Here is a 16,134-nt window from a genome sequence, read left to right on the forward strand (position 1 = left end):
AACTCCATACTGTCTTCCATAGTGGCTGCACCAGTCTGCATTCCCACCAGCAGTGCACAAGTGTTCCTTTTTCTCCATATCCTCTCCAGCACTTGTTGTTTGTTGATTTGTTGATGATAGCCAGTCTGACAGGTGTGAGATGGTACCTCATTGTTGTTTTGATTTGCATCTCTCGGATGATTAGTGACTTTGAGCAGAACATGCCAAATTTTATATTAGAATATCTGCATAATTTTTAACTACAAAAAGAAAACAATTCCAACTCTTTATCGATGTTATAAAGCTATTCTCAAAATTATGTTCATAATTCAACCAAAACACTGAAACTCAGAAACTGAGGACTATTAAGATGTATAAACCATCATCTCCCATCAAGGAGCTCTATGTTCATTCAGGCCAGCAGGGAGCAGAGTGGTGACATCATGCTCTAACAGGTGTGCAGTGCTATGGAGACCAGAAGAGAAAGTGGTTATGTCAATATGAGACTCAGGACAGCATTTGAACTGTGCCTACATTACAGGAGGGCACATAGGCAAGATTAGCATGGTGCAGGAAGACTGGAGCAAATTTTTGAGAAGAAAACAAAGTGTCACATAACTGTAGAGGAGTGCCTAGGAAATAACCTAGATGATAAATGAAGAAATTGATTTAGTAGAATGGGGAGCTCAAGTAAATCTGTTCTCTCCTCTCTCTCTCTCTCTCTCTCTCTCTCTCTCTCTCTCTCTCTCTCTCTCTCTCTCTCTCCCTCTCCTCTCTCCCTCTTTCTACCTCTACCTCTATCCTATCTTCTATTCTCCCTCCTTATTACACTGGGATATTATGTGTGTTAGATGGTAGCAAGTCCTACACAAGTGTGATGTGTAATTTATTGCCATTCAGTGTTATAAATAACCAGACAAAGCAGAAAAAGGTTCAGAAAGTCTATACATGAATCAAAGGATTCCAAGATGGGAGAGGAATTTCTGGGCCATAGGAGGAGGAGGCAAAGTGATAAAAAGGAAAGGGCTGTGAGATGCTCAAAGGTGCTGCTAAGAAAGATGTAGGAAGTCACTCTCACTGATGGAGCTACAATACCCTGTAAGGTACAGACTGGTCTTTGTATTAAACCTTTCTTCACCAAGTTTTGTATCTTCTATCTCACCGTCATTCCACCTATCCTGCCTCTTCTTTCAACTTCAATTCTACTGCTTTGCTTCTGGTCCTCTGCATCTCTTGAATAGTATACATACCTCTATCAAGTTCTATATGAATGAGAATGAATTTCACTTAAAGTTAAATGATACCAGATCAGTTCCTGTGAAATGTGGGAAGCAGAAATGCTCTCAGCCACTGATGGGAGAAGAGGGTATCTGGACTATGGTGATAATTTTGTCCGTTTGTGATCTTGTACCATTCTTTATGCTGCCAATGGAATGCTCTTTCAACATCTTACATATGACCATGTGCCGGAAGCCAATTCCAGCATGTCAGCAGAGCTGAATCATCTGGAAATGGCTGAGCGCATTTTCCCAAACCTGAAAAGGATGCATTAAATGATTGCTTGCTGCCAGATAGCTCAAGGCATTTCAATCTACATGTTATTGCCTCCTACTGGCCAAACACCTGAACAGCCATGGGTAATTCTCCAATCTGACAATGCTTCTGTATACAAACCCTGGCCTTTAATGTATATCTACCTTGCCTTAGGACAAATTGTGTTAATAAATAGCAAGGGGTCATGAGACAAGGAGAACTTAGTTCCCTTAGCTAAGTCTTATCTGACTCCCCATAATGCCTTCCAAAATTATGTTTCATCTCTGGGCTCTTATTTAATCTATTCACAGCACCTTCTCCAGATTCCTGAACCCTTCAAGATGCTGGATTAAGACCACCAGCGTTAAATGGCGCTTGAGACAAGGATGGAAATTTGGAGAAGATGAATTCGCTTGAGTGGATAAAACAGCACCATTAATGGTGGAAAGATTAACTGTGCGTAAAGCCCACCTCAGCTTCGGAAGCCTGCAGGTCCATAAGTGCATGGGTGATACTTTTTTTTAAGTCAGATTATAATGGGGAAGAATTCGGTTAAAAGGCAAAATTCATCTTTAATGTGGTTTCTTGTTCAAATCATAAAATACCTAATTTGTTTTGAGAATCAAAAATCTGTAATAAAAAATAAAGCCCTGCCACTGAATCTGCCTCTGGTGCGGAGAGATTCAAAAGCGGCTGGAGAGGGCGGAGCTATCAGCTCTCCTGCAGAAAGAGTACTTACTGCTTTGTTTAAAAATTACCAGAGAACGCATTGGATAAACCAATTTTGGCGAAAATCGGCTTAAGTGCTAGTCATTACTTTGGAAAGCGAAATAGGAAAAAATTTAAAATCTGTCTTTTTCTATTAAGCATGCCTTTAATTGGGAAAAGAAACACGGCCAGGTCAGTTGTTGAATTTCTCCCAAAGCAAGCAGGAGGTACGGGAAGGGAAACATGTGGCAATCCTGTATGGACGCCCCCTCCCCAAGTATACTATTTTAAAAAGTCTCATCTTTGCCATGTTGGTAATTTAAAAGTTTTACAAAATTTAGAAGTGCATCTGGAATTTCTGTACTCATAGAGAGAGAAAGCTGGCTTAAGACAAAATGCACGCACAGTCTGATTTCGGATTTTAAAAATGTTTTGAGCTAAACTTAACTCTCTTTACAGATGATGTAGAGGGCATTTCCTCAAACTTGAAAAGGATGCATTAAATGATCCTTTTGAAAGACTGTTTTTTCCTCAAAAAGATGGTGGAAAGGAACCAAAAAGAAAAATACAAGCTGGTTCTAGCAACAAGATTGGTATTTCCATAATAAAAGGTAGTTTGTTTGTTTGTTTGTTTATTTATTTATTTATTTATTATTGCTTAAAGTATTACAACGAGTATTACATATGTCTCCTTTTTTCCCCCCCACCCTTGACAATCCCCTGGCCTCCCCTACCCCCCCAGTGTCTTATGTCCATTGGTTATGCTTATATGCATGCATACAAGTCCTTCGGTTGATCTCATACCCACCCCCCTCCTGCCCTCCCACCCTCCCCGGCCTTCCTGCTGTAGTTTGACAGTCTGTTTGAGGCAGCTCTGCCTCTGTATCTATTTTTGTTCATCAGTTTATAATGGTCTTTATTATCCAGAAATGAGTGAGATCATGTGGTATTTTTCCTTCATTGACTGGCTTATTTCACTTAGCATAATGCTCTCCAGTTCCATCCATGCTGTTGCAAATGGTAGTTTATTTAAATAATAATCATGGACTACATTCAAAAAGTAACATTAAAGCCTCCAAGAAAATCAGTAAATTGTCTCTGTTACAAAAAGTTGCCAAAGAAAATGCCTTAAGATAATTATAATTAGATTTAAATCTCAAAAAATTGTTGAAACATAAATAAATAATATATTAATTATAAAGGTCCAATAGCCCAGGTGGAAAGCTAGCTGTGCCTCTCTAATGGAGGAAGGGGCTAGTCTCCCTTCCCCCAGCAGAAAAAAAAAAATGGTCGTTTTAAAGTCAAGCAGCTAGGTGCCCGGGCAGTGACCTGTTAAATAAAAAAAAGTTGGTCATTTTGAAGTCAAGTAGGTAAGCCAATGTTTCCTGCTGGCAGCAATCTCTAAGAAAAGAATGTGGCCAACTTACATAAAAATAGACCAAGTTAGGCCAGACCTGTTTTGCCAGCCTCAAACCTGGTTTTCCAGAGCTGCTGGAAACTTAAAACTTTGAAGATTTCTAAATCAAATGATAAAAACTTATATCTAAATATTTTGAAATGACAAAATGCTAAAATATTAATCTAAGTATGCCTCGTATGAAATCTAGAGGACAGAATTAAAGCTGTTAATTGATTATATCTTTTATATTTTTTGAAATTTATTCTTAAAAAAATATAAAGGTGTTATTAATCTGAGAAATGCTAAATATTTGACTTGCCAGCTCTAAAAGTTTAAGGCTCAAATTAAATTGGGAGAAATTATATAGTTGTGGTAACTAAATGCCTAAAGTATAGAAATTTATTTTTAAGAAAATAAAATCTTGTGTTTTCTCTGAAAAAATTAGGAATTCAAAATATGTTGCTTATTAGTCTAATTAAAAAAGAGAATTAATTCTATGATCCCAACCGAAATTTTTAATACAAAAACCAATTTAAATTTAATTAATAGCTTTTAAAATAATTATAAAAGGTATATAAACTTTAAATCATATATATTTGATAGTCTTTCCAAGTTAAATTTCAATGCTATAACCGATGAATGATTTTTGGAAAACTCCAAGGGCCCAGAGTGATTCAAAGAATTTGTTCTCTTTTCTTAAAGGAAATATTTTAAATTTAGCTGATTTAATATACTTGAAGTCACATGGAAAGCCTTAGCAAATAAAAATTAATAAATATATTTTACTTATATACATATATCTTATTATTTTATTTTTAAAAATATATTTCATTGATTTTTTAAAAATATATTTCTTTATTGATTTCAGAGAGGAAGAGGGAGAGAGAGAGAAACATCAATGATGAGAATCATCAATTGGCTGCCTCCTGCACACCCCCAACTGGGGATCCAGTCTGCGGGCCGGGCATGCTGGAATTGGCTTCTGGCATCTCACCCTTTTTGATTTTTTAAAAAATTTAACATATCGGGACTATTGTGATAATTTTGTCCGTTTGTGATCTTGTACCATTCTTTATGCTGCCAATGGAATGCTCTTTCAACATCTTACATATGACTATGTGCCGGAAGCCAATTCCAGCATGTCAGCAGGGTTGAATCATCTGGAAATGGCTGAGGGCATTCCCCCAAACCTGAAAAGGATGCATTAAATTATTGCTTGCTGCCAGACAGCTCAGGGCATTTCAATCTACATATTATTGCCTCCCACTGGCCAAACGCCTGAACAGCCGTGGGTAATTCTCCAATCTGACAATGTTTCTGTATACAAACCCTGGCCTTTGATGTATATCTACCTTGCCTTAGGACAAATTGTGTTAATAAATAGCAAGGGGTCCTGAGACAAGGAGAACTTAGTTCCTTTAGCTAAGTCTTATCTGACTCCCCATAATGCCTTCCAAAATTGTGTTTTGTCTCTGGACTCTTATTTAATTTACGCACAGCACCTTCTCGAGGTTCCTGAACCCTTCTAGATGCTGGATTAAGACCTCCGGCAACCATGCTACTCTTCTCTGTAGTAGCATCTCATTGCCCACTAGGTGAAACCCAAACTTCTTTTTTTTTTTCATTTTAAAATTATTTTTATTTTTCAATTATTGTTGACAAAAAATATTATATTTGTTTCAGGTATACACCCTAGTGATTAGACATTACATAATTTACTAAGTGATCATCCCAATATATCTTGTACCCATCTGACAACATATTTAGTTATTAGAATAGTATTGACTATATTCTCTATGCTATATTCTACATCCCCATTACTATTCTGTTACTACTAATTTGTACTTCTTAATCTCTTCACCTTTTTCATTCCTCTCCAACCTCCTTTCCATCTGGGAACTGTCAAAATGTTCTCAGTATCTATAAATTCTGCTTGTTCATTTATTTGTTTTTTTAGATTCAAATGTTGATAGATATGTATTATTGTTATTTTATTATTCATATTTTTAAATCAATTTTTTCTTCTTCTTCTTCTTCTTCATCATCATCATCATCAAAATGGAAATAGGATAATGGGGGAAGGGTGGCTTAGGAAAATAGGAGGCGATGAAGGTTATCCAAGCCAGCAGGAATGGTAGGACAGAAAGCCTTTCCATTTTTTTAAGAAAGCTTGTATGATTTTAGTTTAGTTTAGAAATGTTCTTACTTCTATGTACCCAAGAGGTGAGAGTCAGTAAGAACAGCAGAACACTTGAGCTGATTCTTTCCTACTCTCTCCTACCCCGACCTTTCCTCTACTCCTTTAAATCCAGATTCTAAGCTTTCAGAATCTATTTCATTGGTCCTTCCATCCCCACCTAATGACGTCTAGATGGTAATAGCACACCCCTCCAAGTCTGTGTGTTCTTCATGCCTCTCTCCAAGTATGAAGGTCATGGTGCCAGTCTCATAACCCAGAGTTTCTGTTGCCTCTTGCTCATCAATATCAGGATTCAGTGGAAACCTTAGTCCTGGGGCTTTTTAGGGGGCATGAAAGGATATGTTTGAGGGAAAGAGGATCTCAACTGTTAAGAAGGTAGACTATGGCCTTTTAAACATAGATGAGTATAGTAATGATAATCATGAGAATGCAGAAAAGTTAGCTTATGGAATAGAGGCCCTGGTCTCTACACCTTCCCTCCCTTCCTAGGTTAGGACACTGTGGAAGTGGTCAGACATCTGCTTCCCACTGCTCACCTACTGGATCAGAGCACTGCAGATGCAACTTGTGACTAGACACCTGTCCCCTTGCTGCCCCCTCCTAATGTCCTGGCATAAGAAATAGTTGAGACAAACAAAAAATTGGTCTCAGCCAGAGTTGACAGCCATGTTGACCGACATCATGATTTTGAGCCTGCTATGCCCTCTAAGAGAAACCCACCACCCAGAGAGAAGGGACTGAGATGAGCTGCACCAACAACCTCCCACCCCAACATCAGAGACCATGAGCCACCCTCATTCCCTCCCCTTTCCAATAGTTTCATAAAAACCTCCATCCAGACCCCCTCAGGGTGACTCACTTCCTGAGTTTGCCTGCACTCCCCTCCTTCTTGAGTATGTATTGTCACTTTAATAAATCTGCTGTGCTTTGCTGAATCTCTGTCTCACTCTCAAATCCTTTCTTGTGCGGTGATAAGAACCTGGATACTGTCACTGGGTTGAGGCTTCCCCTGGCCCCACTATGAGTCTCCCAGAATCAATGAGACTTAGGTTATTTATGCTACACCAAAGATGATTGTAAATACTAGAGTAACAATGTGTTCATCAATACAAATGATTTGGTGTATAGCTTTCACTCTATAATGCCACTCACCGTTTAGAGCAAGACTTGTTAACTCTTGCCAGTTGCCTAGTAAATGTGGAGGAGAGACTGTCCCATGATGTGATGCTGACAGACCCGTGAGGTGGACCCAGGCCAGAACAGAGATTGTGCCTCATAAATTCCCTCAGAGACTGATCATAATCTGCTTTTCATCTGACATATGCCATTGCCTCTTTCCTTTATCCCATATCATGCTGGTTCCTAAAGCGGCCCTTGTCCTGCCCTGGACAAACATGTAAGGCATTTTCCCTTACCTGGGACGACTCACGTACTAGTCCTCCTATCCATCCTTCCCCTGTTCTTTATAGTCTTCGGTACCTGCCACCCAGTGAAGAGGATATCTATTTTGTCTTACCGCTGCCCGAGATGTGCCTCATATGTAAATTTCCCTTAATGAACTCTGTTAATTGCCAGACTGGAGTGCCCAGCCTCTTTCTTTAGCCTTTCCCTTCCCTGCATGTATATAAGTAGATTTTCAGTTTTGGGCCTTTTCACTGGGTCTGAGTGTATGAACAGTATATATGGTAGAAGATAAAAGTCTAAGTTATTTAGGAAAGCAATGCAGCCAATATATATATATATATATATATATATATATATATATATATATATATATATATATACACTAGAGGCCCGGTGCACAAAAATTTGTGCACTCGGGGGAGAGGGAGGGTCCCTCAGCCCAGCCTGTGCCCTCTCGCAGTCTGGGACCCCTCGGGAGATAATGACCTGCTGGCTTAGGCCTGCTCCCGGGTGGCAGAGGGCAGGCCCAATCCCTAGGTGCAGCCCCTGGTCAGGCTCAGAGCAGGGCTGATTGGGGAGTTGGGGAGCCGCCCCCTGTCATGCACAGAGCAGGGCGGATTGGGACGTTGCGATGCCACCCTCAGTCATGCTCAGGGTAGGGCCGATTGGGGGGTTGGGCCGAGATGTGCCTCATATGTAAATTTCCCTTAATGAACTCTGTTAATTGCCAGGGCACCGCCCCCTGTCACACTCAAGGCAGGGTCAATGGGGAGGTTGCGGCGCCACCCCCTGTCACGCACAGAGCAGGGCAGATCAGGGGGTTGAGGAGCTCACCCCTGTCACTCACAGAGTAGGGCCGATAGGGGAGTTGGGGCACCGCCCACTGTCACACACAGAGCAAGGCGGATCAGGGGGTTGGGGCGATGTACCCTGTTACACTCAGGGCAGGGCCAATCGGGAGGTTATGGCTCTACCCCGTCACACACAGAGCAGGGCCCGTGGTGGGGGGGGGGGGGGTTGGGGCACCACCCTCTATCACCCACAGAGCAGGGCCGATCAGGGGGTTGGGGCCCTGCCACTCTTATACTCAGGGCAGGAGCGATGGGGAGGTTATGGCTCTACCCCGTCACACACAGAGCAGGGCCGATCAGGGGGTTGGGGCGCCGCACCCTGTCACACACAGAGCCGCAGGGCAATCAGGGGGTTGTGGAGCTCCCCCCTATCAGGCACAGAGCAGGGCTGATCAGGGGGTTGGGGTGCCTTCCCCTGTCACGAACAGAGCAGGGCAGATAGGGAGGTTGTGGCCCTGCCCCCTGTCACACACAGAGCCGCAGGGCGATCAGGGGGTTTGGGCGCTGCCCCCTGTCATGCTGATCCCGGTGCCGGGAGGCCTCGCGGCTCCGCTGATCCTGGTGCTGGGAGGCATATTACCCTTTTACTATATAGGATAGAGGCCTGGTGCACGGGTGGGGGCTGGCTGGTTTGTCCTGAAGGGTGTCCTGGATCAGGGTAGGGGTCCCCACTGGGGTGCCTGGCCAGCCTGGGTGAGGGGATGATGGCTGTTTGCATCTGGTCACACCCCCTTCAGAGTGGGTGTCCACACTGGGGTGCCTGGCCAGCCTGGGTGAGGGGCCGAGGGCTGTTTTCAGGCTGGCGGGTGACTGAAGCTCCCAACCACTCCTTTTTTTTCTTTTTCTTTTTTTTATTCTGGGCCAGCTTTAGCTCTGAAGCTTGGCTCCAGCTCTTAGGCCTCCGCTGCTGAAAGCAGGTATCTGGTTTGTTTGGGTTCTATAATCGAAACACTGTTTCAACTCCAGCTCTGAGATCCCGGCTGGCTGAAAGCAGGTTTCTGGGGTTTTGTTCAGCTTCTATATTTGTAACAATGTTTCAAACTGCAAGCTCAGAGGCTGGCAGCAGCAGGCAGGGAACGTTGGAGTCCTCCGTCATTGAAGCAAGCAAGCCTCATATTCGCTTCAAGCTGCCTCGCTGCCGACCGCCATCTTGGCTGGCAGTTAATTTGCATATCTTGCTGATTAGCCAATGGGAAGGGTAGCGGAGGTATGGCTAATTACCATGTTTCTCTTTTATTAGATAGGATATACACACACACACACGCACACATTAGAAACCCAGTGCACAAGATTCATGCACTTGGGGGGGCGTCCCTCAGCCCGGCCTGTACCTTCTCACAGTCTGGGAGCCCTCAAGGGATGTCCAACTGCTGGCTTAGGGCCGCTCTCTGCAGTCGGACATCCTTAGCACTCCCGCGGAGGCAGGAGAGGCTCCCACCACCCCTGCTGTGCTCGCCAGCAATGAGTCTGGCTTCTGGCCGAGTGACACTCCCCCTGTGGGAGCGCACTGACCATGAGGGGGCAGCTCCTGCATTGAGTGTCTGCCCCCTGGTGGTCAGTGCATGTCATAGTGACCGGTTGTTCTGCTGTCAGGGCCATACCAGCTCTTCGACATCCCCCAAGGGGTTCTGGATTGTGAGAGGGCGCATGCCAGGTCAAGGGACCCCACCGATGCACTATCAGGGCCGGGGAGGGATGCGCAAGGTTGTCCAGCCAAGAAGGGACTGTGGGAGGGCTCCAGGGAGTGTCTGGCCCATCTTGCTCAGTCCTAATCATCCAGACCCCAGCAGCAAGCTAACCTATCGGTTCGAACGTCTGCCCTCTGGTAGTCAGTGCACGTCATAGTGAGTGGTTGAGTGGCCTTAGCATATCATTAGCATATTACACTTTGATTGGTTGAATGGCCGAAGGACGACCAGACACTTAGCATATTAGGCTTTTATTATATAGGATATGTATATATATATTAAAGCCTAAGCGACCATTATGACCAGATGACTGAAACAACTGGAATGACTGGTCGACCAGTCACTATGACGCACACTGACCATAGGGGGCAGATACTCAATGCAGGAGCTGTCCCCTGGTGGTTAGTGAGCTCCCACAGCCAACCTCCTACGGCCCCTCCCCCTGGCCAGCCCCATCGGCCCTGATGCTTAACCATTTGTAGACGAACTGCTTCTGGGTCGGATTTTGTAAGTAGCAGAGCAGCTCCCTCACTGTGATCTATTGAAAGTCAGCCCTCTACATAAGGGTTTGTCTCACTCCCATCCTCTCCCTTCCCGGGGGGGCCACTGAGGTTGTGGTGCAGTGGCAAGGGAAGGAGGAGAGGGGGAGGTGGGGAACTGCATGGTGGTGGGGCGCCGATGTCAGCATTGGCATTCATTTTTTCTGCGCCCAGTCCAGCCACCATTGCCTTCTCTTCTGACCCCCCCGGGGCCTTCATGCCCTGGGCTGGGACGGGGAACCGGGGGTGGGTGGCGGTAGATGTGGCCCCTTCCCCAAGGGGGCCAAGGGTCAGCTCCCTCCTTGGGGCTGGTGGCCAACCTCCCATGGCACCCCCCCCCCCACTCCCTCTGTCCCTGTGCATGAATTTGTGCACTGGGCCTCTAGTATATATTCATCATATATATATGATGAATTAAAATTTTGCCTTCATGTCATTTATGCTTTATTCTTCCTGCTAAATAGTTGACTCATCTCTAAATGTATCTAAGAGTAGTTAGCAATAAATTCTTATGTGCACTGTTATGCATTTTTATTCATCTTAGTAAGATTCTGAATTCAACTTTTCTAGACTTACTTTATTGAGCAACTTCTCTCTGCCAGGCTCTTTTACATTCCTTATCTTACTCAGCCTTAAAATAAAATCCACAGAGTGGTATTTTATCTGTATTTTATAATTAGGAAAAAACTTAGTGAATTTAGGTTGTGACATGCTCAAAGATAAATGACTCCCAGTGGCAAAGCAGGCTTTGAGGCTTGGCATTTTGATTTTCAAATTCAGAATTCTTTTCACAGAAAGTGTGGTGGACTTAAGCTGTACCTTCACCATAGCAGTAATTGAAGGCAGACTGCATTTGTCTGTTATAATCATTTAACTTGTTTTTATCCATACAAGGACAAACTGACAGACTATACTCAAATGGTTGGGTGGATGTTCAGATCTTAGTTGCTAAGATTCTTAATGTGGAGGTTTTCACTAGCCCTGTGTGAGCATGAACCCCAGCATCTCAGTCATTCCCTATTATAGTGAGAACTTGGAGGGCAGCTACGAATGCCAACCCAGATTCTGAAGCCAATTATTTGGATTCAGACTGTAACTCTGCCCTTTATTATTTCTGTGACCTCAAGAACTTGTTTATCCTCTGTGCTTTAGTCCCTTCACCTTCGAGATGTGGATAATGATAGCTCCTCTGTTGTGAGTTTGTTGTTAGAATTAAATTAGTTATTGTAGATAAACTGCTTAGAACATTGCCCGCAAAATGCTAAATGCCATTTAAGTATTGGACATTTATTATTATTGTTGTTATAGGTAGTCAATAAGTAATTATGAAATTGGTATGTCAGTTTAATAGCATACACTTGTGGGTGCATGTATGTGGATATGTTTATAACTGGATTTTTTTTTCTTTCACAGTCTAATTTTCCAACCGAGATTGAAGGGTTCTCATTGTTTGGTACTTAGTAAATCTGTCTCTCTTTAATCATCATGGTAACTAGACAAAATAAGTAATGACTTCTATTTGTTTGCCAGGGCTGCCATGGAAAAATATCACAGCCTGGGTGGCTCATACAACAGAAACTTATTTTGTCACAGTTCTGGGGGCTAGAAGTTGAACATCAAGGTGTTGGCAGGTTTGGTTCTCCTGAGGCCTCAGGCTGGTAGGCAGAGACAGTTAGAGGCAATCAGGCAGGCAGACAGGTGAGCAGTTAAGAGCCATCAGTCCCAGATTGTGAGAGAAATGTCCCCAATTGGAGAGGGTGCAGGCTGGGCTGAGGGACAACCTCCCCACGCCCCCCTGCACGAATTTCATGCATCAGGTCTCTAGTGTGTTATATAATTCTGTTTATGTTGGTTTGTTTATATAATCTAGTACTGTTAGGGACACTATGATGCCTCTAAGTCTAGTGAATCAACTATTTTTAAAAGTCATTCATCATTTGTTCCATGTACATAGATATTTCCTTAGAATTAGTGTTGAGTCACAATATATTTTAAACAATGAGTCATTGCTCCACATACAATATAATAGGAATTATTCAAAGGACAATAATCATCTTCTTTGTGGTCATGCCTTAAATTAAAGATTACTGTGATCTTAGATCTGGATAATTCAGAACCCCCAAATAGCTTTCCTCCAACTATCCAGATATTCTTTCAAAATATTGAGTCAATTCACATGCTCTCCTCTAGTAATTTCAGGAAGAAGTATTTATTGAACCCCTACTTTGAATAGATTTATGAGGTGCTACATATATACAAAAGTAAGATGTAGTTCCTGCCCTCCAGATTAAACTTGGTAAGATAGTGAAAACATAAATAGTTATAATATAAAATACCTATGTGACATACAAGTGACAGCAACAAAGCACATAAATGTTTAGTCTAGGGAGATTATGGAAGTTTTCAGAGGCATTTGAAATAAACCTTAAAGGTTTAGTAGGATTTTTTGGTCCTTGAGAGATGGGGAAGAGTGACTTTAAGAGGAATTAATCAAGGAGAAAGCATCTAAAAATCCAAAGGCTGAAATCACCAGATATGGTTTGCCTCTAGTTAGTGGATGAAATAGGAGATAGAAACTGAAAAGCAGATCAATATCATGAGTATTATTAAATACTAGAGGCCAGATGCACGAAATTCATGCAAGAGTAGGCCTTCGCAGCCCTGGCTGCCTCGTGGCCCCGCCCCCCACCCACTGGTCATTCAGGAAAGTTGTTCTGGAAGGTTGTTCTGCCATCCAGTCTAATTAGCATATTTTCTCTTTATTATATAGGATCAGCCTGATCTCCTTTCCTTCCTTCCTTCCTTCCTTCCTTCCTTCCTTCCTTCCTTCCTTCCTTCCTTGTTCCTTCCTTCCTTCCTTCCTTTCTTCCTTCCTTTCTTCCTTCCTTCCTTCCTTTTTTAAAAGATATATTTTATTGATGTTTTACAGAGAAGAAGGGAGAGAGATGGAGAGTTAGAAATATCGATGAGAGAGAAACATTGATCAGCTGCCTCCTGCACACCTCCTACTGGGGATGTGCCCACAACCAAGGTACATGCCCTTGACCAGAATCAAACCTGGGACCTTTCAGTCCACAGGCTGATGCTCTATCCACTAAGTCAAACCTGTTAGGGTCTTTCTTTCTTTCTTTCTTTCTTTCTTTCTTTCTTTCTTTCTTTCTTTCTTTCTTTCTTTCTTTCTTTCTTTCTCTTTCTTTCAGAATGTAACAGAAAACCATTAAAGTAAGATGACTTACAGTGGTGTCAAAAGAAGTGTTTTAAGATGAAGGAAAGAGGCATTATTCACAATAGCCAAGAGTGAAAATAACCTAAATATTAGTGAATGGATAAACTAATTAGTGAATGGATAAACAAATGTGGCATGTCCATACAGTGGAATATTATTTGACCATAAAAAGGAATAAAGGACTGATACATATTATAGCATGGATGAACCTTGAAAATATGCTAAGTGAAAGAAGCCAGTTACAAAGGACTACATATATAATTCCATTTATATAAAATGTCCAAAATAGACAAATTCATAGAGGTGGAAAGTAGATTAGTGGTTGACTAGGGCTGAGGGATAGGTGGGGGAGTTGGGGTAGTGAAGTATTCTAAAATGAATAGTAATGATCATTGCACAACTCTGTGAATATATTAAAAACCATTAGATTATATACTTTATCTGAATGAATTGTATAGTATGTGAATTACATCTTAATCTAGTTGCTTAAGAAAAAATGATGAAGGGAGTGGTCTATAGTATCAGTTTTGGCAAGAAGGTCAGAGATTGAATACTGAGAAAAGGCTATGGAATTTGATGATTAAAAATTCATTAGTGACCTTCAAAAAGGGAATTTCTTCTCTGACATGGTGGGGGCAGAAGTGAGTGGGCGAGGAGGAAGCAGAGGCAGAGTTGCTATTAAGAAGTTTGACAGCGAAGGGTGAGGCCCAGGGCATGAGTTTTTTCAACTTCCTCCTACTCAGCCTCAACATTTGCTTTTTAAAATATTGTCATTGATATTTATTATTTCTGAAGAAAACCACTCTTTTGATCTAGGGTTTGCCTCTCTACCTGAATTCTTGAGCTCACGTTCCATTCTCAGTCCCAGCATCTTTCCTGATTTGTTGTGGGGTTTTCCCCCTCTCAGTTGAATCATGGGGAAATATCAGGCAAACCCAAATTGAGGGGCATTATATAATTAGTAATGTTTAAAAGTGTCAAGATCAAAAGAGTCTAGAAAAACTGAGGAACTCTTCTAGCTTGAAGAAGTCTAAAGAATTAGTATGATAGCTAAATGTAACACCTGATTCTATACTAGCTCCTTTTTTAATAAAAGACAATATTGGGACAACTGCTAAAACTTTGAACGGGGTCTGAGGATTAGATAATATATTAATGTTAACTTCATGATTTTCATGGTTGTGTTTATTCAACTTATGAGAATGTCCTCGTGTGTGACAATACTAGAGTAAATGAAAGTGATGAATCATCATCTTGACAACTTACTCTCAAATAGCTATGAAAAAGTACTTTGTACAATCCTTGGAACTTTTCTGTAAGTTTGATATTGTTTCAAATATATAAATATTACTTTGAAATAAAAACAAAGTGATCCTGGGAAGGTAATCCTCCCAGTAACCTGCAGAAGCTAGCACAAATCCTTTCTGAAGGAACACAAATTTAGCCTGGGTTCAAAGAATTTCTACTTATGAATTCAAAATTAAAATCATAAAACACAAGAGAACATATTATCATGAAGAAGAGCCAGCAGAAGCAATACATAGCAGAATTAGAACCATAAGGAATCAGATATTAGAATACCAAGTAATATAAAATACATATGTTTAACATGTTTTAAGAAATAAAAAGGAGAGATGAATATATATGTATATACAAATATATATATATATATATATATTCATATCCATCCTATCTAATAATAGACAAAGATGGTAATTGACCATACCTTCGCTACACCTCCCATTGGCTAATCAGCAAGATATGCAAATTAACCACCAACAAAGATGGCAGCTAATTTGCATATATAGGTGCGAAGCGGAGGAGCGAAGACTGAAGGCGGCTCCGGCCAGAGCAAAGGCCTGGGTCCTGGGTGCCGGAGGAAAATCGGTGCCGGCAGCCAGGGGAAGGGAAGGACTATTGCACAAATCTTTTCATGCAACAGGCCTCTAGTATTCTATATATACATTTATAGTTTTATATGTATATAAAACTATAAAAACAACCAAGTATACTTTAAAAAGTAAAAAAAAATTATAGAAAGAAAAATATAATAATTGAAAATGAAAAACCTAAATTTGATGTGATAAGAATAGATGAGATATAGTTCAAGAAAGATTGATGATAGATTCAAAATAATTTTCCAGAATTCAGAGACAAAGGATAGAAAATGTGGAAGAGGTAAAGAGACATAGAGGCTACAGTGTGACAGACTAACAAATGTTTGATAGGAGTTTCCGAAAGTGATAATAAAGAACTGGAAAGAGGAGATAATTTGAAGAGATAATGGCTAAGAATTTTCCCAGAATTGTTAAGACAAACAATGATTATATTTTTTTTAAATGTCAAAAATGATCAGGCAAATGCCTAAGAGAAACTGTTTTTTATTTGATACTAGAGGCCCAGTGCACAAATTCATGCACATGTGGGGTGCAGCTGTCTGGACCCAATTGGGGCAGATTGGTGCCGGGCTTGTCAGGAAAAGGAGATGGTGGGAGGTTGGCCACCCACCCCGATTGGGGCCTGATCAGGGCTGGGCTGGCTGAGGGGAGGAGCTGCGAGCGATTGGCCAGCGGGCCCCACTCCCTATTGGGGTGGGGGGGGCAATTG

This window comes from Myotis myotis, unplaced genomic scaffold (assembly GCF_014108235.1).
Source record: "Myotis myotis isolate mMyoMyo1 unplaced genomic scaffold, mMyoMyo1.p scaffold_m19_p_1, whole genome shotgun sequence".
Lineage (NCBI taxonomy): Eukaryota > Metazoa > Chordata > Mammalia > Chiroptera > Vespertilionidae > Myotis > Myotis myotis.